This window comes from Dermacentor variabilis, chromosome 4 (assembly GCF_050947875.1).
Source record: "Dermacentor variabilis isolate Ectoservices chromosome 4, ASM5094787v1, whole genome shotgun sequence".
Taxonomy (NCBI): Eukaryota; Metazoa; Arthropoda; class Arachnida; order Ixodida; family Ixodidae; genus Dermacentor; species Dermacentor variabilis.
In genome coordinates this window covers 215488262-215510841 of record NC_134571.1, presented here as the reverse complement: position 1 = coordinate 215510841, position 22580 = coordinate 215488262, and the positions used below count along the sequence as shown (strand labels likewise).

The following is a 22580-nucleotide window of genomic DNA, read 5'->3' as shown; positions in this document are numbered from 1 at the left end:
GGTGTAGCCAGCGGAAAGGGTGTCTTCAGGCGTATATGACACCCCCCCCCCCCCCACTGGCCCCTTGCACCCGGGGCCCACGGCCCCCCGGCCCCCCCTGTTGCTACGCCACTGCGTGTAACGCTTATAGCTCATCTTATCAGCGACGCACTCTCACACATAATAAATGTAATTTTCAAAACTGGCGTAATTCCTAGCTGCTTAAAAATTGCCAAAGTTACTCCTGTGTTCAAAAAGGCTAGCAAAATACCTTATTAAACTACCGCCCTGTATCTATTTTATCATTTTTCAGCAAAAAACTTGAAAAATTATTCGTAGTACGTTTAACTAGCTATTACCCAAAGTTCAGCATTTGTTATCTAATCAATTTGGCTTTCGATCTGGTTACTCAACCGAATTTGCACTCATTACTTTAACTGATCATCTTAAAACAGACATTGACACAGGTAAATTGGCCTGTACCTTGTTTATTGATTTTTCTAAACCTTTCGATTCATTAAATCATGAGATACTTTTTGCTAAAACGCTGTTCGCGTATGTGGTCCAACACTTTCCCTAATTCGCAGTTATTTACATCATCGAAAACATGTCGTCTCTATTTCTGGTACTCATTCTCGTACCAAACTAATACCCCTGTCGTACGGGAAGATTTAATGTCATTCGAATCGAATGGCATTGGTATATAATCCCACTAATCGGGATTTACACGGGAAAATTTAATGTCATTCGAATGGAATGACATTTGCCATCGAATGAGTTAGGGGAACGCATTCGCATTCGATTTCGAACCGTATGTATACTCTGGACCCCAGATAGAGAACAGCTACACGCAACGCGAAAAAATAATGCGTACATCAGCAAAGTCAGAAGATATTTTTTAGGCTCATAAAAATGAATAACTAGTTTTACCGCGATGATATTTTCACCATTGGCTGTGCCCTTTGCATCAGGAGTCTGTTACGGCGGTCGGCCATATTGGATGTGTTGATAGAAGTGCTTTTCGTTGTGAATAAACGGCGTCAAAATGTTTTCGTCCGTTTTAAAAATCCCGCAAAAGTTCTTAAACGCGTTTAATAGGCACAACATTTCTTTGAATTTCTCTAACTTTGTTCCAGATCATCATCGCTATCATTTGCGAATGCCATTATATTTTACTGTGTAGCACCGCAGAGAACCGAATGGCATTCGATGCATCGAATGCCATTGGATTCGAATGACATTAAATCTTCCCATGCGGCAGGGGTATAACATAGCGGTGCCACAAGGCTCAATACTAGGACCAATCTTATTTCTCGTGAACATCAGGGACCTTCCAATACACATTACACATTCTAGTTGTATTTTATATGCTGACGACCTAATTTATACTTCTAACACGTGTTTGGAATCGCTACTATTTTGCTTTAATGCTGATGCGGCTAAAATCGTTAATTGGTGCAGAGATTATATGCTCAATATTAGTACTACTTATCAAAATTTGTAATTTTTTCATCCCCGGAAAAAGTGTACACCAGAAGCCATGCATTAACATTGGTCCGACTTCGCTTCAGGCTGTCGACCATAAACATTTCTTGGAGTTGAACTGGACAGTCATTTGAAATTTATAACTCACATATCTTTATTAACCCGTAAAGCAGCATATCTTATCAGAATAATAATCAAAGTCCGCCCCTATTTTCCTGTACGTGTGATGATTTCACTCTACTACGCATTCCTTCACAGCCATATCTCTTACTGCATTTCTTCTTGGGGAATACCTATGTAACTCATTTGGCGCCCCTGCAGCACGCACAAAGCCAAGCTTTGAGCACAATCACTTACAGCGATTTTTATCAAGTGCCTTGCCATTACTGCGCAGATACAATATTTTGTCAGGGGTGGATTTAAATAAATGTTTTCTTGGTGTCCTGACGTGTAAATTTTCTCGAGGAGAATTACTCATTTGGCTGATAACGAAAGACCAAACTCCGCATTTCACTGGCATTCAATTTTCCCACCACAATAACTACCTGCTACCTAAACCGAGGAGTTTAGAAGCGTACGGTGAGGGGCGAGTTGGTATGACATTATGAGAACAAAGAAAAACTGCGCAAACAAAGAACAAGACCGAGAAAGAACCACACGACACAGGCGCAGTTCGTGTGGATCTTTCTCTGTCTTGTTCTTTCTTGCGCAGTTTTTCTTTGTTACCAAGGAGTTACTACGGCAAATTTAATGCGAACTTTTTGGCAACATCAACGTCAATATATCATCTCCTTCCACTCATTTATTTAAAAGGAAATTTCGTCCCCACTTGTTGAGGAAGTCATTGTTTTGTTTAGTTTACGCTTCTGTATGTGAAATAATACTCCCAGGATCTGCCTTTTTTCTTTGTACTTTATTGTTACTACCATGACTTGACTTTTTTTCTTAATATTTTTTGTTTCATGGGATTGGTACTGCTGCTAGCCGCACTAAGTGCACTTTTTCTATGTATTTATTGTTGGAGATCCCACCTCAGTCTTTGACTACGGGACCTCCTAGAGTTACTTTTTCTGTAAAAAAAATCAATTGCATCAATAAACTGAAACTGATAATCTTTATTTCTTTCGCTGAGAAACAGGCTCCTTGAACTTGTCGGCATGCTTGTTATTGCCTTCTTTTGTCCAGTTTCATGCTCATTTCATATTTTTTCAGCTCTGTGATAAGCATTCCTTGCCTACGGATTACGTGAAAGCTGCCTACACAGATGTCAAAAGCGGATATGTTGTCGATGTTCCCCTGAAAACCGTTCGCCTGAAACAAACTTCAGTTGCAAGGTTGCTTTTGAGGTGCCCCGTATATTTATCCTGACCACAAGCATCACTTCCAGAAACACCAGAAAAGGACGCACTTGGAAGCATTTTCTTTGTAAGAAGTAATACTGCTTTCGAAGGAGACTCAAGCTGAAGAGGAGGCCAGAAAGAGGATAATCGTTTCTTCGACTTGCTCGACGCCTTACGAAGGCTTCAAAGGGCGGGCAGATTTTCTTGGATTCGGCCCTTCATTCTGCTGCTGCAGTCGGTTGGTCGGATTGCATCGTCGGGACTTCGCGTGGGAGTGCTTTTTTTTGGTGAAAGCCATCAGAGAAAGCGTGCTGACATGCTTGTCCCTGATAGTCTGTGTGACCTAAGAGATTTGAAATCAGTGCTACAGATGATTTGAAGGGCTTTAGAGGAGTACCTGCACTGAGCCTTTTCAGAAGATTCGTACTCTTCTACAACTGGTAGCAACATTAGTGGATGAACTGAGTGATTAACATTTTGCATGCAAATTACGAGAATGGCATTTGGAGGTGCTACACCTTTTGAAAAGTCAAGTTGATCTAGTTTTAAGCAATGCTAAGCGATATTCCCCAGTTTTTTTGCCAGCCTTTTGCTCACAATTTCACCTCATACGTACAAGGATTTGAGAAGTTCTGTGAAACTTAAGTTAGCGCACCCCGACACAATCACAAGGCTCTCTTCATCATATTATGTAAGTCCTGCAACGGAGCAACAGTTGTCTTTCTTACGCGATGCGGGTTGTTAACACCTGCAAAAAGCATTACCTGACTGTAACTTTAATGATAGATGACGTGCACCTTCAAGCTTATTTTGATTACAAGGCTGGCTTCGTTACTGGTGGTGCTGCTAACTCATCAAACCCGGCAAATGCAGCCCACGTCTTTATCTTTATAATCCGGAGCCTGCTTTCTTCAAACAAAGGTGTTGCGCACATCTTACCTGTTGCACATATTGATCCTAGGGTGCTGCATGACTTTCTTCTGGAGCTTATTATTGATCTTGAGGCATCAGGTTTTAGAATCATAGCCGTGATATATAACAATAACTCCACAAAGAAAAAGCGATCTCATTCATTGCTAAGCCCGCAAGTATCAGCATTGTGTACCAGCATCCTGCCAATCTATCACGCCCCCTGTGTTTTGTGGTAGACCCGGCTTGCTTAAGTGCATTCGGAATAACTGGCTCAATCAGTGCACTATATAGAAGTGCATGTGCCTTCGTACCCCAAAAGTACTGTTACCCAGCCAAAGATGCTCACAGAATCCTTTAACGTTCTGTGTCAGCTGGGCGAAGCTGAGAGAAATGGGCTTTTAAAGCTCATTTTTACGGTAGCGCCAACGCTTACTGTAAAAGCACTGAAACTTTCAAACATCGAACGCCAGAAGAGTAAACTTTGCCTGAAAATTTTTAACTTATTCACTGTTGCTGCTCTTACAACAGTTTCGTTCCAGCGTGTACAGGAAACATCCAAACACATTGACACCATTTTCACGTGCCGGAATGTAGTAAATATAAGAACACCAAAAAAATTCTCCGCGCTTCCACCACTGTGAAGAGGGCTGCAAGCGAAGCTCGGCATCCGTGGCTCTTCATTGTCGTAACGCCTCGGCTTCACACCTCCTTACGGTGAGGTCGGCATGTCGAAGACGAGCCCTTTCTCGAGCGAGTTCTTGGCAACGTTCAGGAAACGTCGCCTGTTCTTCGGCCGAACGCACGACGCACGACGCGTGGCCCGCTCCCGCTACTGTTCCTTCAACACAGCCTGCTCTTCGGAAGAATGAACCAAACGCGACCTCCTTCTCTGATCTGACTGCCGGGCCTGAACTGGCGGGAAAGGGCGGGTGCGAGGCGAGAGGAAAGGCACTCAAACCCTTTCCCTTCTACGGAGGGAGGGGACGCCTGTGACTGGCTCGCGCCTTTTGTTGCGTCTTCTTCTTTGTGCATATAAAACCTCGCTTTAAGGGGCGCGTATGATGAACTGACAGTGGCTGAATCAGCATGGTGATCTCGCAAGCCGAAGGTCGGTGGGTCGAATCCGCACCCTGACAAGCAATTCTTATCGCGAGCCTTTACAGTTTTCGTACGGCGACACAGACGCCGACACGAGTGAGGTCATACAAGATTCGCTTGAAAAGGACAGCAGCTTTGAAATTAGGTGCAAAGCCCAATAACATCATCCTTATGTCCTGCGCTCGAACACCTGTGCAGTATAGTTCACTGGCTCGACCCCTGAACAAGCCTCAAACCTGATGATGGCCGCCTGTCGCGTGAAGCACATTCTGTTTTGAGCCATACTACCCCCGCCTTGCACGAACTTGCCATATAGTGTTTGGAAGAACGTCATTTCACTTATGTTCATTTGGAGAAATTTTCCACCGATATCCTAGAGCATCGGTTTGGAAAATACCGGCAGTTGTCAGGGGCCAACTACCGTGTGTATATCAGTCAAATATGAGTCAGAGGCAAAGTTGTGTTCACAAAGACCTACAAATTACCCCGAGTTGGACATGCTGAGAGCATCAAGTGTGTCAAAGGTAGACGTGCATTCATTGCAGCATCGATTTCGTGCCAGCGGTAACCTATGCTGCTGGCTATTGCGCCCGTGCTACTTTAAAGAAACTATCATGCACCTCGTGCATTGAAAGCCTTGTATTACAAAAATGTCGACTTAAATAATGCAGAAAATTCCCACAGGCGGGCAGAAGTTCCCATGAGCCGCCTTTGTAAATGCTGTGCTTTTCGCAGCAACTGTCCTGGACAGGCTAAGAGCTTCAGAACCTTCCACACAGTTTTTCAGCTTTCCCAGGCAGAAGGATGCGCTTGTGGGCCTTGAATTTTCAGCGCTTGGACACACTGAAGACCTAGATATGTGTGATTTCGGTCACACAGCAGAGGAGGTGGTGTAGCTTTTCGTAAGTGCTGCAGCAAAGGTACTGTTGATTTTGTGCCTCAGAGAAGATTAATTGTTCCATGCCAAGAACTGACGAAAACTAAAAATTTTGAAGGCTTAAATTTTTTTTTTTTTTGTGATGGAGGGGTTACTGTGGCTAGACATAATGTGGGCGGACTTGCACTGCAGACTTGAGTTGTATTCGAGAACATCATTGTTTTCTTTCTGCACGTGTTAAAAAATTTCCTTTTGCTTATACTGCTCTCTTCTTAAGCGTGTTCTAAAACCTGTTTCTTGTTGGGACATTCTAAGCTACTGTACTTCATTAGTTCACCTTTTTTTAACATTCGTGTATCAAACAACATTTAGTTTGTGGATGTGTCTCCTTCAATTTCTCAGTATTTTATGAAATCTCAGAACGCTTGCCAACAGAGCTGATAGAAATAGGAAAGCAGCAATTACTACCGTAAAGTCTTGTTTTGTGGCAAGAGTTCGTGCATTGCAAATGTGTTTGCTTTTAGCGTATACACCAGGTTGGTTATTTCGATGAAGACCTAATCGTGCGTGACAGCACTCATATTCAAAGCGAACCATGCCGACGTGTTGCGTTAAGGGCTGCGGAAGTGACTACAAGAACGATGAGAACCATTCCATGCGTCATTTCTCAAGCCCTCCCAGCGATCAGCCTCTCCGTTCGGTGCGGAATAGAGCAATTTCACGTGCAGATAAACAACTGTCATCAGATTTCAAGGGAGGCGATCTACATTTTCACGAACCAGACCTTCTGAAGAGCTACGCATATGTTATCAATGAACAGACTGCGCACATGCCGCGAGGCAAGTGGTCGCTTGCTAAGGGTGCCGTCTCGAATGTTTCCACAAACCTTCTATGGTACCTGTCAAAGCCTCTAGAAAAGAAGCGAGAAAGAAGGGTGGATAATATCAAATTCTACAGATCGCACTGAAGTGCCGCTTCGTTGAGATGGTGGCACGGATGCACAAAATGAGCGAGGTACTGATTCTGTTCTTGAAGCTGCGCAAGAATTGAGTGACATGGAATGTGTACTGCTGCCTCCATCGTGGTACAAAGTTGCAGTTGAGGGCAGTGATGGCCCATTCATTGCATTTTTCAAACTTGAAGTAGATGGAAGATGGGTGTATATTCAAAAAAAAAGTGTGTGGCAGTAAGAAGCAAGCGAGAAAGCGGCTACGACAAGTTCTTTTGGCTGTGCAGCCGCGGAACCCTCAAGCGTGATCGTTGCCACCGTCGATTGCCTGACAGTGCTTATAAGTGCTGTAGACAGCCTTCATGTTTACTAAGGACTAAAAATGGAGGGTGAAAACGAAACTTCCAATAAGTGAAAAATTCTGTGTACAGAGCCGACTTGTCTGCGCTGCCACACTCAAAAGACAAAGCAGCTGGCATAAACCACTCACAGGCAATAAATGGGGCAAATGAAACAAAATAAATTCAAAGCCTTGAAAAAAAAGAACATCATAGCTGCGGCTGCAAGGGCTACGTTTATGACATCGAGAGCCTCAAGCAGCAACCCACAAACGAACAAGCCCTAGCCCTCAGACAAGTAATAAGTGCACTTCCACAGGTGCAACAGCTGGCATTTGGAACGTCTTTGCGGCAAGTGACAATGGAAGGCCCTCAAGGCATCAAATACGGTAGTATTATGCGTTATAAATTTCCTGCTTCTTCGCATTACCAGTCCAAAGGCATACAAGCTCCTGCGCAACATGAAGTTGCTTCCTCTTCCAACCTGCAGCCGTCTGAATAAAATTCTCGCTGATGTGTCCTGTGAGTAAAGGTACAATCAGACTTCTTCGGAGACAATAAATACCTTTTTTTAATGTTGTGCGTCGCATTTAAAGGTGTGGCACACTTGCCCTTGACAAAATTAGGCGCAGGGAGTCGACTGAATTCGACAAGTAGACATACAAATTCGATGCCTTTGTGGACTTTGGAAATATTCTAGGGCAAAAGACAGCTGTTGCCGCTGACCACGCCCTCGATATATACGTTAGGCGTGCAGCCAATTGCCAGTAGTTTTGCGACCAGAGGTCCTGCGCCAGGTTTTATGCTAGCAAAGACAGTCATCGAGTCTGTGTTGCAGCTTGAGAAGCATGAGGCGTCTGTTATTGTCGTGAGCGACGATGGAAGCGACTCATCTGGAAGAGTCGAGCCAGCTTTCCGAGCCCATCGACAAGACACCTGATCCATCACTTGAATAGGGATGCTTTCTGCACTTCCTTTGTTATGTGTCGCGCTTATTTAAGTGCTTGCTGAAATATCTGTCATGCACAGATGGGAAGGTAATGTTCGTGTTCATCCAAGGTTATAAGTGTTACTCCTATATGTTATTGAGACATTACTAAGCATTATTGTTTTTCTCGCTGGCTCTGACTGCATCAACTTTAAGAATTTCCAAATTCTTAACGAGGCCGAGAATGACAAACAGCTGAAAGTTGCCCTGAAGTTGACAGCTTCTCACTTGAATCCAGCATGTCTGGAAAGGAGAATGTGCAACTTGCAACACAGCTACAGAAGCAATATTGTGCTTGCTGTAATAAAATGCGTGATTTGTTTAATTGAGAGAGTATCCCATACTAAAAAGGAATAACCAGTTTGGTTTATTCTTAGTTTGTAAAAGGAGTTAAATAATATCTTCAGCTATATTTACTTGCTTTGCTTTCAGTTGTTCAGTATAAGTGTTGACATTGTCTTGAAATTCTAGAGAACATCGCAAGGCTGGTTTCGAAGGCGCAGAAGGCACCTAAAGTTTCACTATTTTGATGAACGACCTGTTTGACGCATTAAATTGAAAATGTCCAGCCACAGGAATACACAAGAACTCATCGCAAGTTGAGGTACGAACTATACCCCTTTGTTAAAATACTGTGTATTTGTGCGTGTGTGCGTTAACGTACTAGTCATTTTACATTGTTGTAAATCATCAAAAACTTGCTGGAAATGCTCAATGCAACAGAATGAAACGGCGTTAAAAACCACATCTTTGCATCATAAATGGCCACGGAATCCCTACGCCTGACACTGATATCCATTCTGGGTATTATCACTTTGCTCCATGAGAAGGATGTGAGATAGGTACTCACAGCAAAGCTGGAGGTACTTGTTTCTTTTTTTTCTTGTGATTTTACCTTAATAGATAACATTTGTTTTTATTTTTTGCCAGTGCTTCTATGGTGTGGTAAGAAGTTTTGGTGGTGATGATGACCACCTTACTATCACGCAGCTCAGTCAGACGCTCAAGCTCTTCAGTCTCTAGACTCCTCTGAAGATGGTGACGAAAGGGAGCTATACTGGCAATGCAGATCGAATTTTCGTGACCATCGAAGAGAGCTTCGATGGGACGGGGTCACAGGCGCTTTCCAGGAAGCAAGCTCGGAAGGAGCAACTTGTAACAATTACCGATCGGAGCGATCTTCTCGAAGAGGTCATCGACGGCAAACTTCACAGTTACAGTCGCCCTTCCGAGAAAGCTGCCATATTTTATTATCTTGTTGACTATACTGTCAACAAGTTCAAGAAAACAACTTTGGTGATTGCCAGTAGTCCCTAGAGGATACGCGCGCTGCACCACCAGAGGCCGTCCTTACTGAAGTCTTTTGGGCCTGGTGCATTAAAGAATCCGTCAGGTCAGGCATCGAGAGTGTAATGAAAAGAAAAACGATGTCGACTGGGGTGTTGGGAGACATGTTCTGCCCAGTAGTAAATGAACTGCCCGAAAACTGCCTCAGTCGCGTTGGGTGCGCAGTGCATTTTGAGGACTTAAGTGCACGCATAATTAAATTTTATCGGACAACACGAATGCATTCTTATCCGAAATTCTTGCGCCGACACCGCAGTTCTAGCACCCACGTAAGTCGGCGAGAAAGCGTGTAATACTGCTGTAGTTCCCAGCAAGGCTCTTCTCTTGTTGTGCAAGAAATTCAACCCTGCCATTTGTTCTGGTGATCAAGAAATAAAGTGCTGCCCAACCTAAATCATTCCTGCTTTAATCATTGCAGTATAGAAGTCGTAAATATAATAATCTTTCTAACATTGTAGTGAATTTTCAGTGTCAATTGATATTGGCTGTTACTCTAGTTGTGTGGGGGAGCGGCTATACTTATATATAATTACAAAGGTACTAACTCTTATTGACAAAGGAAATAACTCAAGGCACTGGCCTACGCCATTATTCTGCCGACCATGTTGCTGTAGACCCTGCTTGCTGCCGATAGCATCATTGTATTCACGCATGCTGGAATGTAATATAGAAGGTACAGAAACAAAAAAAAAACGAGCATAAACCTCGGTCGGCGAAACTGCTCATGTACAGCCCAGATCGCGTAGTAACAGCTGTAGCGGAGGCGGGTGCACAACCGTCCGAGTCTACAGTTGCGTACGATTTTCTTTCGCTTGACAGCACGCAGTTGAATCAAGCTTTGTTGGAGAATAAAACGCAGAGCAGACGAAGCATCGCTTGAAGTGCAGGTTACAAGGGGTGCCTGACGCAAGCAGCGAACGGGGCGAAGCCGCGGCGAGTCAATTCCCTTAGCTACGAGGAGCAGGTGACACCACCTGGCGGCAATTCCAAAACTGGAGATGCCGGCGACAATGAAGCAGACGGAGAGCATTGTTTGCTAGTAGCAATATGACGTCCGCATACATCAGTGTGGGGAATTTCTGTTGCATAATTTCTGCCAATGTCAGTTTTCCAGTTGTCTTTCTATGCCGTTAACATAAAGCGTGAAGAACAGTGTAGTTCGATAGCATCTTTGCTTCAGTCCTTGGTGAATTTTTACAACTCCAATAAAATTTCGACCTTCCCATACAATTTTTATTCGGATGTCTCTGTGTATCTCCCTCACCAGCTCCACGAAGTCATTCTCTTTGCCTTCATGCTTGGAAATATCACCATTACAGCTCTGTCTACTTTGTCGTAGGCTCTTTTAAAATCCAGAAATGCTATCCATAAAAGTATATTGTGAGCTATGGAAATCTCTATGCACTGAGAAGAAAATATTATCTTCTAAGCGTCTGGCTGGTCAGAACCCATTCTGTAGTTCCCCTAGCACATCATTCGCTTCCGTCCAATTGGAAATTGTAATTTTATAGCTTGCATTGCAATTCTATACAGCAACGATGTTACTGTAAGTGGCCTGCGCGAGCTCGCCCTATCCTTACCACCTTTGCATTTGTAGCTGGGCTCATCTTCCTTTCACGCCATCCAACTGGTATTTTCTTCATTTTCATCACTTGTTCGATGGTTTTAGTCAGCGGGCCTTGCTCATTGAGCCAATGTTCTTGATTAGCTGTATTGTGATTTCATCGAGACCTGCGGCCGTGTTATGCGGGATATTTTCTTCCGCTTTCTTCCAGTAAAAGGTTTCTATGGCAAATTTTGCTCTCTGAGGCCGCTCTACTGACGCTGCATCTGTTTGGGCCTGAAATAGGCTTTCTGTTGTGCCGAACTTAGCCTTGCCCATGTCTGTGATGTACCGCAACGCATTGTCTCCTGCGAAGATGTTACCGTCCTCATCCCTTATAACCGTCTGCAAATGTTCACTTGGAGCTCCTGGTGTTCTCACATGGCTAAAGAATTGATCGGTGCGGCTGTGTCTCTTTTGCAAAAGTTATGCACCCAACGTTCAGTTGTGCATTTAGGTTTCTCTTGCACGAGCTCACTCGCCGCCATTTTCTTTTCCTAGTATTTGTTCCATCTAAGCAGCACCTCTTCGTGTAATCCTTACTTTTTCGCTTCTCGACGATCCCTAGACGCTTGCTTACGTTCTTCTATAGCTTGGTTTGTTTCCTTATTCCCCCACTTACGTAGTTTCCTCTCTACAATGCAAAAATTTTTTTCTTGTCTATCTTATCTCCCTCTGCGTAACTTCTATATTGCGTAGGCACTATCGCCATTTATGGGCAGTTGGCATGCCGACTTGGCCAAGTGCTCCCTGCTGTATGCCAGTTATACATACGCTCGGTGGAAGTTTCTAAGGGTGGTTGTCGCACTCGCGCTGCCTATTTAGTATGAACGTGGTGTTTCCCACATGAGAAGTGGTTATGTAAGACGTACTAAACTGATTTAGGACAACATGGCCAGAGTTCCTGCGGCTTGGAGGCGGACAGAGCACCCACTGCGTGTTTGGGCCTACAATGAGCTTCGCAGGACAATGGTTTATTTCTGAAAAAATTGTTTCGCTAATGTTGCCTTACAGCAACATTCTTAATGCAGCTCTAATCGATGGTTTGGCAGCAATTAGTAGTTGAGAAACATATGACGATCTTAGCATGGGCACCGTTCTGCTACGGAATACGTATGTTGCGCTCTTTGACAATATCTCAAATTTTTATGCGTAGATGCATTGTGCGACTGCCTTGTTAGTTGGACGACGTTTTCGCATTGTCCAAGCATGCGGTATCACGACGCAAGAGCTTATTGCGGCGTTAGCTCAGATTTCCTTTTGTGTGTGTGTGTGTGTGTGTGTGTGTGTGCGTGTGTGTGTGCGTTTGTGTGTGCGTGTGTGTGTGTGTGCGTGTGTGTGTGTGTGTGTGTGTGTGTGTGTGTGTGTGTGTGTGTGTGTGTGTGTGTGTGTGTGTGTGTGTGTGTGTGTGTGTGTGTGTGTGTGTGTGTGTGTGTGTGTGTGTGTGTGTGTGTGTGTGTGTGTGTGTGTGTGTGTGTGTGTGTGTGTGTGTGTGTGTGTGTGCGCGCGCGCGCTCGACAGGAAACGGTGAAAACTAATTTTCTTTTGGTCTTGTGCCATGTCATCATCTGCGACGCTCTAATCCATCTTCCGGAAATTGTGTCCCCACAAACAGCCGTTTTCATTCTTTTTATGCGATCGCCTTTCGACATTGTGGCATCAGATGGCAAAAAAGAGCAAAGACGAAGCAAAAACCTCATAGGCAGCATGCTGGTTTACCAACCACAGTGAACGCTGTGTTAAGCAACGCCATCAGCCTCAAACAATAGGCTAACGTAGACATAGCGTATTGATTTCAAGCCTACTAGACTTGAAATGCGTGACAATGATGCGGGTGGCTAACGCAAATGTTTTATAACGCTTAGATATTTCGGGCGGCTAAGGTTGGCAGTACAGGATCACTCTTATGCATTAGTTACCAGGCCAAGTGATCAGATAGTTTTCCATTTCATGCTGGCATTTCACTCACGTCGGTTCTCTTCGTTGATAAAAAAACCCGTACAGCCAAAATAGTTCACAGCACATGAACACACCACGACTGATAATGCACGTCAGCCAATAGAAATATTTGCAAACTGTAGCTAACTCTGCAACGAAAGGCTACGCAGTGGTCCTTCGACAGCCTTGTATGAACTGACGTGGTGGAATATTCGCAGAGAACGAGCTGAAGTTTCTCCAAATATTTTTGCAGCGCGTGAGGGCAACATATTCAATCAGCACCACGCCGACTCGAACAAGCCAGAGAGGAGGGAAGGCTTACCGCGCACCTTTCCCTCCTCGCTTGATGAGATAGTCTTTAGAAGAAGCCGGCAACAGGCAGGTACACAAGATCACGGTACATAATCCATCTCCGTAGTGGGTGTGTGCATTTAGAGTGCATTCTATAGCGCTTAAATAGAGGCCACGGCTGCATCTAAAAAATTGCTTCATTACGTTGCATTTGCCTGACCTCGTTACGTTTTGTTAAACATGGGGTTCCCTCGCGTCATTAACATTTTGTTTCCGTAAAATAGCACTTCAATGACGTCATTTTCTGCAGTAATTTCCTCATTACCTTTACATGTGCATAACCTTTACCTTAACATTTCCGCCAATTTATTCCGGAAGTTTCGCTTGTTCACTGTTAAGCTTGTCAGAAATGAAGTTGGTGACATATATGGAAAGGAAGACATTGTCCTCTATTAATTTTTAATGAGTACTTGTGTGCCATCGTGCTAAAGAACCTTAGAGCAATGAAATGGTGCAAAACTTATTTTGTACGCAATAAATATACTTTGTTGCTCCATAAATAGCCTTCCAGTACAAGGAAGCCCCAGCTCATCGAAATGAGCCACCGAATGCCTGATAACTACAGATTGATGAATAAGCCTGAATGATTCCAGCTCTTCCATTTACAGTAGTTATGAACAGCACTTTCGTGAAAGGAATATGTTAACGCGTGTATATATATACTGATGAGAAACGTCAGAAGAAGGCTGACAGCGTTGCTCAAGCAAGCATGTCTTCGCAACACAGACGGGTGATAAGAGCGGCCCGTGCAAACAACGCAACGATGCTTCGGCCAGGAAGTGGTCGCGTCTTTCATGCGTCGCCTTTCTCTGTGCGTCGCTAACAAAGAGCGAACCGCATCGCTCGCCCTAATGATCCTACCGTACGGGTGCTCATTAGCGGCGTTCACACAAACACTGCGGGAGAAGCATGTGGCTCTCATTTCGGCTTCCAGTGAAGTCGACCCACGCGTCTTCTCACCCACGTGCGCCATGATCGTGCGCACGCAATGACCTAAGAGCCATTATCTCACCGCGCCATCCTATCCACAGCGTTCGTGCAGATCACGGATGAAAAGCCAAACCAACTTTATGCGCAAATCTAATTAGGACGTGTTCAGTGGCCCAGGATTGACCTAGAAAGCATTCATCTAGCACGATGTCGCGCAGTAGTGCTTGTTCGCTGCGAGAAGATTTCCGATCCAGTGAAGGTCTGCTTCTGTGGTAGGCTATACGATACAGCCATATGAGGATGCGGAAACTGTCTGATGTATACTGTTTTCTTATCACCATGATATTTCGGAGTATACAGACTTATTTACTTGTATATATCCGTAACTAACATAGCGCTCTTGCACAGGAGTTCTAAGGTGTTGCGGGCATAGTTTGCTGCCAAAACGTTAGTGTCGGAATACCAACAAACAATTTGATAATAAATTTTGATTAGAACCATTGGGGGAAGTTCTTTATATGGCAAACTTGGAGCCTGTCGCATTTTAATGCATCCCAGTATTAAACTTCTAGAGATTTACGCCTACTTCTAGCTATTTCTCATCGAATGCCCATGCTCAATCTCAGCAACACTGAAACCAAGTGCGCCGGGAGCGCTCAAAAAGCAGCCATGTGATTACATCCAATGTAAATACCCAGTGACGAAGTGCGTGACGAAGCTTAAATCATGTAATGGTGCGGCAAACAATGATACGACACATCGCGGCAGGTGCTTGTCCGGTGAAACGCCCCGTATCAGCGTTTGCCAACACTCGGCGCAACACTCGGTTTCAAACTTCACCGGACTTTTCGTCACGGGGACTTCCCATCTAATACAGGGCGCTGACCCTGTCAAGCTGTCATGGTTTTGTGTCCATGCCCCCAGCATATGTACGTGCTTTCTTGTGTTAATCTCAAAACAAATTTGAATTGCGTGCCTCGTGCTTAGCAGCTTAGCTTAAGCACGAGGCACGCTGCTGCGCTGCGACGCTGCGTAGCGTAGGAGCGTAGCACGAGGCGATGGAATGAAATCCCGACCGCGGCATCTCCAATATTACAGGGACGAAATGCAAAACCGCCCATGTGCCGTGCATTGGTTGCACGGTAAAGAGCCCTAGGGGGGTTGAAATTATTCGGAGTCCCCCATTACGGCATGCCTCATAATCAGATCGTGGTTTTCACAACTGAAACCGCAAATTCAAATTAATAAAATATGATTGCCAAAACCTCCTCATTCGAAAAATTGTACCGAGGCTCTATGAAAAAGTTGTTTCAGGATAGTATTTTAATTATTTACGTGAAACTTATGCAGTTCTCGGCAAAGTATGTCCTCTAGCCAATAGGAAGTCCTCTGCGAAAATGCCACCTTCACTACGCTCATAGCCTTTTCACACAACATATATGCATATAAATAAACACTCTCTATATTGAGGCGACTACAACGTTCAAACAGAAAAAGCACACGAAACAATAAATGCCAATGACAGGAAACTCACCCCGTTCTTATACCTTGTTGCACAATGCTGCAACCAACAGGCTGAGAAAAAAATCTTCAACGTATCAAACACAGCAACAGAAAGTACTGTTAAAGAGCAATCTACTAATAACAATGAACAGAGCTGCCATAAAACTTGGCAACAACCTCAAAACAAGGACTGCTGTGCCATTCACAACGACCCGTAATACTAACATAGGAACGCAAAAAAAAGACTGAGTAGTTTTACCATTATGCAAGGCTGTCTATCAAGGAGAAAGCGATGCAGAGAGAGACTATATAGAATAAATTTTCGGAAACAAAAACATGAGCCATTCTACTCTGTGAAGGTGGATATCCAGCGAAGCTGTTCAGCATTCTTTAAAATGGATGGTAGCGCTAAAAACGACGAACGCATGGTGAAAAGACGACAAAACGCGTGTGTTCGTCCTTTTTAGCGCTACCATCAGTTTTAAAGAATGCATCACCAACCAGCCCAGCGCCAAGTTTTACTGTATAGCATACGAGACAGAGACGATATAGAATTAAAAAACATAGGTACGGACTCATTTACCGTGATTTCTGTATACTTTCGCGGGAACAACGGGACTGCCTCCCCGAGGAAACGGAGGAAACTAGACAGCCCTGATGTTTCGACGGGACCGTCAACTCGGGAGAGCAGAAGGAAAGGAAAGGAGATACGCAAGCGCTTAGAACGCCCACAAAGCAAGGGCGGTGCGAAGGTACACATGGCCGACGCGAGTCAAAGTGTAATATCTGTTCTTATAAGCTTAATATCTTAAACGGTTCTACTTCGAACCACAATATTAAATTTATTTTTTCACGTTAACGGAGCGCTTCAAGCCTGCCTCACCTGCGCCGCGGGTCGGCATTGTATTGCACTATTTTCGGTATCGGCCCTCGGTTTTTGTTCTACGGATATCAACGCTGGAAACTAGCCATTTCCAGCTTCGCTGTAAAAATCGTATGTGAATCTTACGCGCTCTGGCAATTACGAATGGAAGCTTCTACTGGCGTTTTCGAGAGCGCTGTTCTTGTTTAGCGGAACCCGCAGTGGTTGCTCAGTGGCTATGGTGTTGGGCTGCTGAACACGAGGTCACGGGATCGAATCCCAGCCACGGCGACCACATTTCGATGGGGGCGAAATGCGAAAACACCCGTGTGCTTAGATTTAGGTTCACGTTAAAGAACCCCAGGTGGTCAAAATTTCCGGAGTCCTCCACTACGGCGTGCCTCATAATCAGAAAGTGGTTTTGGCACGTAAAACCCCAAATATTATTATTATTGTTTAGCGGCCATTTCCAAGATCGAATAAAGCATACAATCACGTTGGACACATTTTCACCGGGACACATTTCGGTCCGCCTAAATGGGGTGCACTCGAACCGCGCAGGCACGGCCGACAGAAACAGCAGCCCATCGCACGCACCATTAGCCGCGAGGAGAACATGCCATGGCGCCGCCTGAAGGCCTGAAGGACGTGCAGAGTTGGCTGGCGTGCCATAACGTCTGTTACGGCGTCGTCGCGCCTGATTCGTCTTTCGTCGTGCTGACGCGGATTTTCGGTTGGTTATAGCGGTTTTACGGAAGAGTACTTGTTCTTTGTTTTGACATTACGGTTTTATACCGTGTATGAGAATATCTTATTTTAATCCGTGTTAATCTGGACCTCAAGTTGACCCACGTACTATGGCATTAGTGGACAGCATCGTAGCGTTTATAGAAGTCCAATGGTAGTTAAATTATGGTAGCACAATTTGAAAGCCCCACGCGCATAAATACAGACATGGCAATTACCATTCCCAAGTGTAATTCAGCGAATATGCGATTAATTCAGTCAGTATTGCGTGTGGCACAGCGACACGACTCGCAAATCTGCCGCATTTAGCTAGCTTGAGCATGTGACGTGATCTTACCGTAGATTGCAGGCAAAACAGCAGCGCCAAGAAGCACTGATGGGCAAGGACAATCGCTGGCCATAGTACTTTTCGCCCATTGCAACATGCTTTGTTTGTTCAATTATATTTGTTGGATTACTCTAAACGAATAAACGTTGCTTTTAAACCTTCGTCGCACTGCCATGTATTTGTATCCTGTTCGTTCACCTTCCTAAGGAACCTACTGGGGCAATTGCCATCAATAACAGCCTAATTCTGTTCACATTAAGGCTTACGCCACTCCTATAGATTAATGACACGCTGGCGCTTAAGCTGGGACGAGTCCCAAGCTCGCTTCAGCCTCCAATGAAAAATAACTGTTGGCGTATAGTGATCGAAATGCCAGACGCTAAATAAATTCAAACGTTCGCGTCAAGCAGCACAAGATCTTGACGTCATCTTCATTTCCTGTTGTGTCGTCACTTCTTTCTTTATTATTTTTTGCTTGCTGTTAGTTGTCCCCTATCTCCCTATACGTAGATGGCGACAGTTGTAACGAGCAGCCATTTTCTTCACACGTGAGTTTCCGTGAAAGCTTCGCTACCATTTTACACATAGCTTTTGTTGTTTACCTAAGGAAATGCCAGAAACTGAAAGGGCAACATGAGAAGCCTAGCACCCTTCCTGTTATTTTTTCTATGTCTTCCTCATGATAGTGTGTGGTTTTATTTTCCGTTTGCTGGCGTTCTATTCTGTAAACCCATGCAAACGTTCAAAGATGAGCAGACGTGTGAAAACGGCGTGAGCTCTCGTGGCCTTACCGAGCAGAGAGGTAATGATTGTCGGGGACCGACTTTGGAAAAGCACCAGGTAGGCATCAGAAACGCCGTCGCCCGTAGACGCCGACTGAGTACACCTCAGACACTTCCATGCACTACCATATTCACTACAGTTATAGGTGTCCGGGCTTCCGGTCTTACTTTCTACTGTACTACTCATTGAAAAAAACTAATGATGCCTAAATGTTCTCATTGCGCTAGATATACGTAACAAAGACAACAATACCTTCAGTACAGCAAACTTTTCTAACTTATTCCTGATATGTCTATTTTACTAAACATTATTCATAATCATCCTCAGCAACAGCAGCTTGTTTTTATTTCCACTGCAGGTGAAAGGCCTCTCCCAGCTATATTTGCTTAAACCTGTCTTGCGTTAAAGGAATTCTAACTTGCGCCTGCAACTTTCCTTATTGGATCCCCCCACCTAATTTTCTGCCATCCTCGACTGCGCTACAGAGCGCTTCAGACCCATTCTGTAACTCTAATGGCCGGTGCACGGGTTACGGCCCTACGCATTACGTGGCCTGCCCAGCTCCCGTTCTTTCTCCTAATGTCAACCGCAGTACTGCCTATCGCCTGTTTTCTATCTTATCCACCAGCGTTCTCTTCCTATCTCTCAGCATAAAGTACCTCACATTTTTGGTTCCATCACTCTTTTCGCGGCCCTTAACTTGTACTCGAGCCCCAGCGTGAACCTCTTAGTTCCTGCCCCACATGTTATCACCGGTAGAAGGCAATGATTGGTAACTTTTCAAAGTCAGTGGTACAGGCGCTGAGTTTGCAATCTGTCGGGTGGAGCGGAGGGGTGCAATTTGAACCCTCTCTTTCTTCATTCTTTCCTAGCCCCCCATGTACGCTCCTTGGCAAGAGATATTCACAGGAGGGAAGGCAATACATGTAAACATCAGTTTTATCTGTTTCTAAAGTCGAGCAAATATAGAGAGGTGCAGATGAAGAAATTGCGGTCACTGACCAACTCAAAGTGAAAATAATACAGACACGTTTCGGGACAGGTACGGGTTCCTTGATAACAGTAAAAGCGGGCAAGAGCCGCAAGTCGTTTTTGGGCCAAAATGTGACGTAGAGAACGGGTGTAGTTGGCAAGCACATTCCCATCAGTCCTGTTGATACTATTGTTGATAGTTTGAATAAATAAAGATTCTAACAAGAGTCGCGTCAGCGGATTCTTTTCCTTAGCTATTATAGTAGCGTTTTAATAATAATATTTGGGGTTTTACGTGCCAAAACCACTTTCTGATTATGAGGCACGCCGTAGTGGAGGACTCCGGAAATTTTGACCACCTGGGGTTCTTTAACGTGCACCTAAATCTAAGCACACGGGTGTTTTCGCATTTCGCCCCCATCGAAATGCGGCCGCCGTGGCCGGGATTCGATCCCGCGACCTCGTGCTCAGCAGCCCAACACCATAGCCACTGAGCCACCACGGCGGGTTATAGTAGCGTTTTCCCAATCAGTACGGTGACTGCAATTATCGGCGTGTCCGGCAAGGGCGTTCGAGGCTTTTTTCTTGTTGGAGGCGTCCATTGGGTCCACTTTTAATCTTCTCGTGAATTTGCCGGTTTCGCTCATGTAACTGAAGCTGCAGTCTGCGCATGGTACCTTGTAGATGACACCGGGGTAATTCTTGCTTTCAAGCCGATCGTTTACGTCAACAGCCTGATTTCTGAGCTTGTTGGATGGCATGTGTGCTAGTCTAAGATCGTATCTTGAGAATACGCCGCTAAGAGATTCGCTGACGCCAGGCACATATGGGACGCCAGCGCGTTTCATGAAAGACTTGCCTTGAGACGGCTTTGGATGGAGGACACGAGCTTCTATTTTGTTAATAAACCCCTTGGGGTACCCGTTCCTAGATAATTCGTGACGAATTGTGTTTAGTTCGTTCTGGATTTCGTGGTCACTTGAGCAGATGCGTGTGGCCCGCGTCACAAGAGATGAGACAATGGATTGCTTGTGGCAATCCGGGTGACATTAATTGAAGTTTAAGTACTGGAGGGTATGAGTCGCCTTGCTATGCTCGGCAAATGAGAGTCTCGTTCCGCTTCGCCGCACGAGGACGTCAAGGAAGGGGAGTCTACTGTCACACTCGCATTCTGTAGTAAATTGTATGGCTGCCTCTGCTGAGTTGATAAGATGTAGGAGGCGTGAAGCGTCCTGCCTTCGCGCGATGCAGAAGCAGTCGTCTACGGAGCGGATGAAAACATTTGGCGCAGAAGAGAAGACAGCGAGGGCATTCTGTTCAATGACCTCCATGACCAAGTTGGCGGTAGTAACAGAAATGGAAGTGCCCATGGTAGTTCCGTTGATCTGCCTGTAAATGTGTTTGTCGTAAGCGAAGTAGGTGTTGCTCAAACAAAAGTCTAAAAGCTCGAAAATATCCGGTACTTCCAAAAGCGTGCGCTCAGCGAGCGTATCGTCCGCCAGCAGTACATCTCTGCACCTAGCTACGGCCAGGTAAACAGGCACTGGAAGTGAAGGGCGACTTCTCGTCAAATGACACCATAATGTCTTCTTCATCCAGGGAAATGCCCCGCACTTTCTCCACGAAGGCTGAAGAACTTGTATTATCCGTCGCTGTCTTGCCGGCGAGCGGGCCCAGCACTTTGTGTAGGTAACCTGATAACCGGTGCAGCGGTAACCTTGTGACGTGGACAATAGGCCGTAGTGGCACACCTGGCATGTGAAGTTTCGGTAATCCGTGTATTGCAGGTGCGGACCCGTTAGCACACATGAGGCGATGGTAGAGTTGCGTTTGCTGCGGTGGTGCAAATGTAAAAACCATAGAAAGAAGCTTCTGCAGTTTTGTTTGTAGGCTTACCGTGGGGTCTTTTTGGATAGCGACGTAGGTTCTGAGAGCAAATCCTTCATTTTCTCATTGTAGTCAATTCTGTTGAGCAACACGATGGCGCTTCCCTTAGCTGCGGGGAGCGTGGCAATGGAGGCATTGTTCCGGAGTCCCGCGATGGCTTGTTTCTCAGCAGGTGAAAATAGGGCTTGAGGGTTGTGCGTCCGCCACTTTGCCAGAACACTAATCGCGCAGGTGCGAGCTTCATCTCTTACTTCGGAAGCAAGTTAAGTGACGGCGCGTTCCTCGGCGCAGATTACTCTCGCCGGGTTGGGTGAAGCGCCACTACTGAAGTTCTAGCCCTTATTCAGAACGACAGCTTCAGACTCAGTAGGTTTGTAGGAGGATAAGATGAAGATGACTGCCTTGGTTTGGGTGGGTTCCTTCGGCCTAAGGGCGTCGAGCGTACTTTCTTGCGACTTCCTGCACTGGCGGTCTCTTAACGTCGCCATGAAATTTGCATGAAGCTGTACGTCCGGGAAGTCCTCAAGAATGGCGTGTTCTAGCTGGCGCCTTGCGAAGAACATTTCCGTTTCCAAATCCATAATTTTCTGTCTGCATTCTTTAACCCTTGCTGCCGATAATTTCCTCTCGGCTTGTCGAATCATCTTGTGGGCCCACGCTGATGCAACCGGTGTGTTCAAGTGCAGACTTTTTGGCACGGGGCCTTCTACTTTGTATGTCTGGTTGAAGGACATGTGGCACTTGAAGGCGGCTATTCTGGACGTAAATACGACAAACCGGCAAATTTTGGTTACGACGTCTTGCCTGTAGTTAGTTCTGTAGGAAATGTAGTCAAGAGTTCGATGAAAGTTCGTGTGGTCAGGTAACATGCTGATGAAGAAATTGTCAAAGTGAAAGTCAAAGTGAAAATAACACAAAGACGTTTCAGCACCCGTACGGGTTCCTTGATCACACTAAAAGCGGGCAAGAGCCGCAAGTAGTTTTTACACCAAAATCTGCCTGCCAACTACACCCGTTCTCGGCGTCATGTTTTGGCATAAAAATTACTTGCGGCTCTTGCCCGCTTCTAGTCTAATCAAGGAACCCGTAAAGGTTCCAAAACGTCTCTGTGTTATTTTCACGTTGACTTGGTCATTGACCGCAATTTCTTCATCATTATGTTAACTGACCAGACGAACTTTCATCGAACTCTTGACTGTTATAGAGACGTGTACTTGTTTATCTTTTTTGGGTGACCGCTTTTCACAAATGTTATCGCTCAGCGCGGGGCGCGCTCGCATGCGCCGGAAGTTTCTTGAATGTTATCGATGGTTCTTTCCGCTCTCTGTTGTCACCGAAAAATGTGCAATCTGATTTCAAGTGC

At 45.2% G+C, this 22580-nt stretch overlaps 1 pseudogene; it reads left to right on the top strand.

Moving 5' to 3' along the window:
• Positions 1 to 16396: 16396 nt before the first annotated feature.
• Positions 16397 to 16575, top strand: LOC142580608 (U2 spliceosomal RNA; annotated as a pseudogene).
• The last annotated feature ends 6005 nt before the right edge of the window (positions 16576 to 22580 follow it).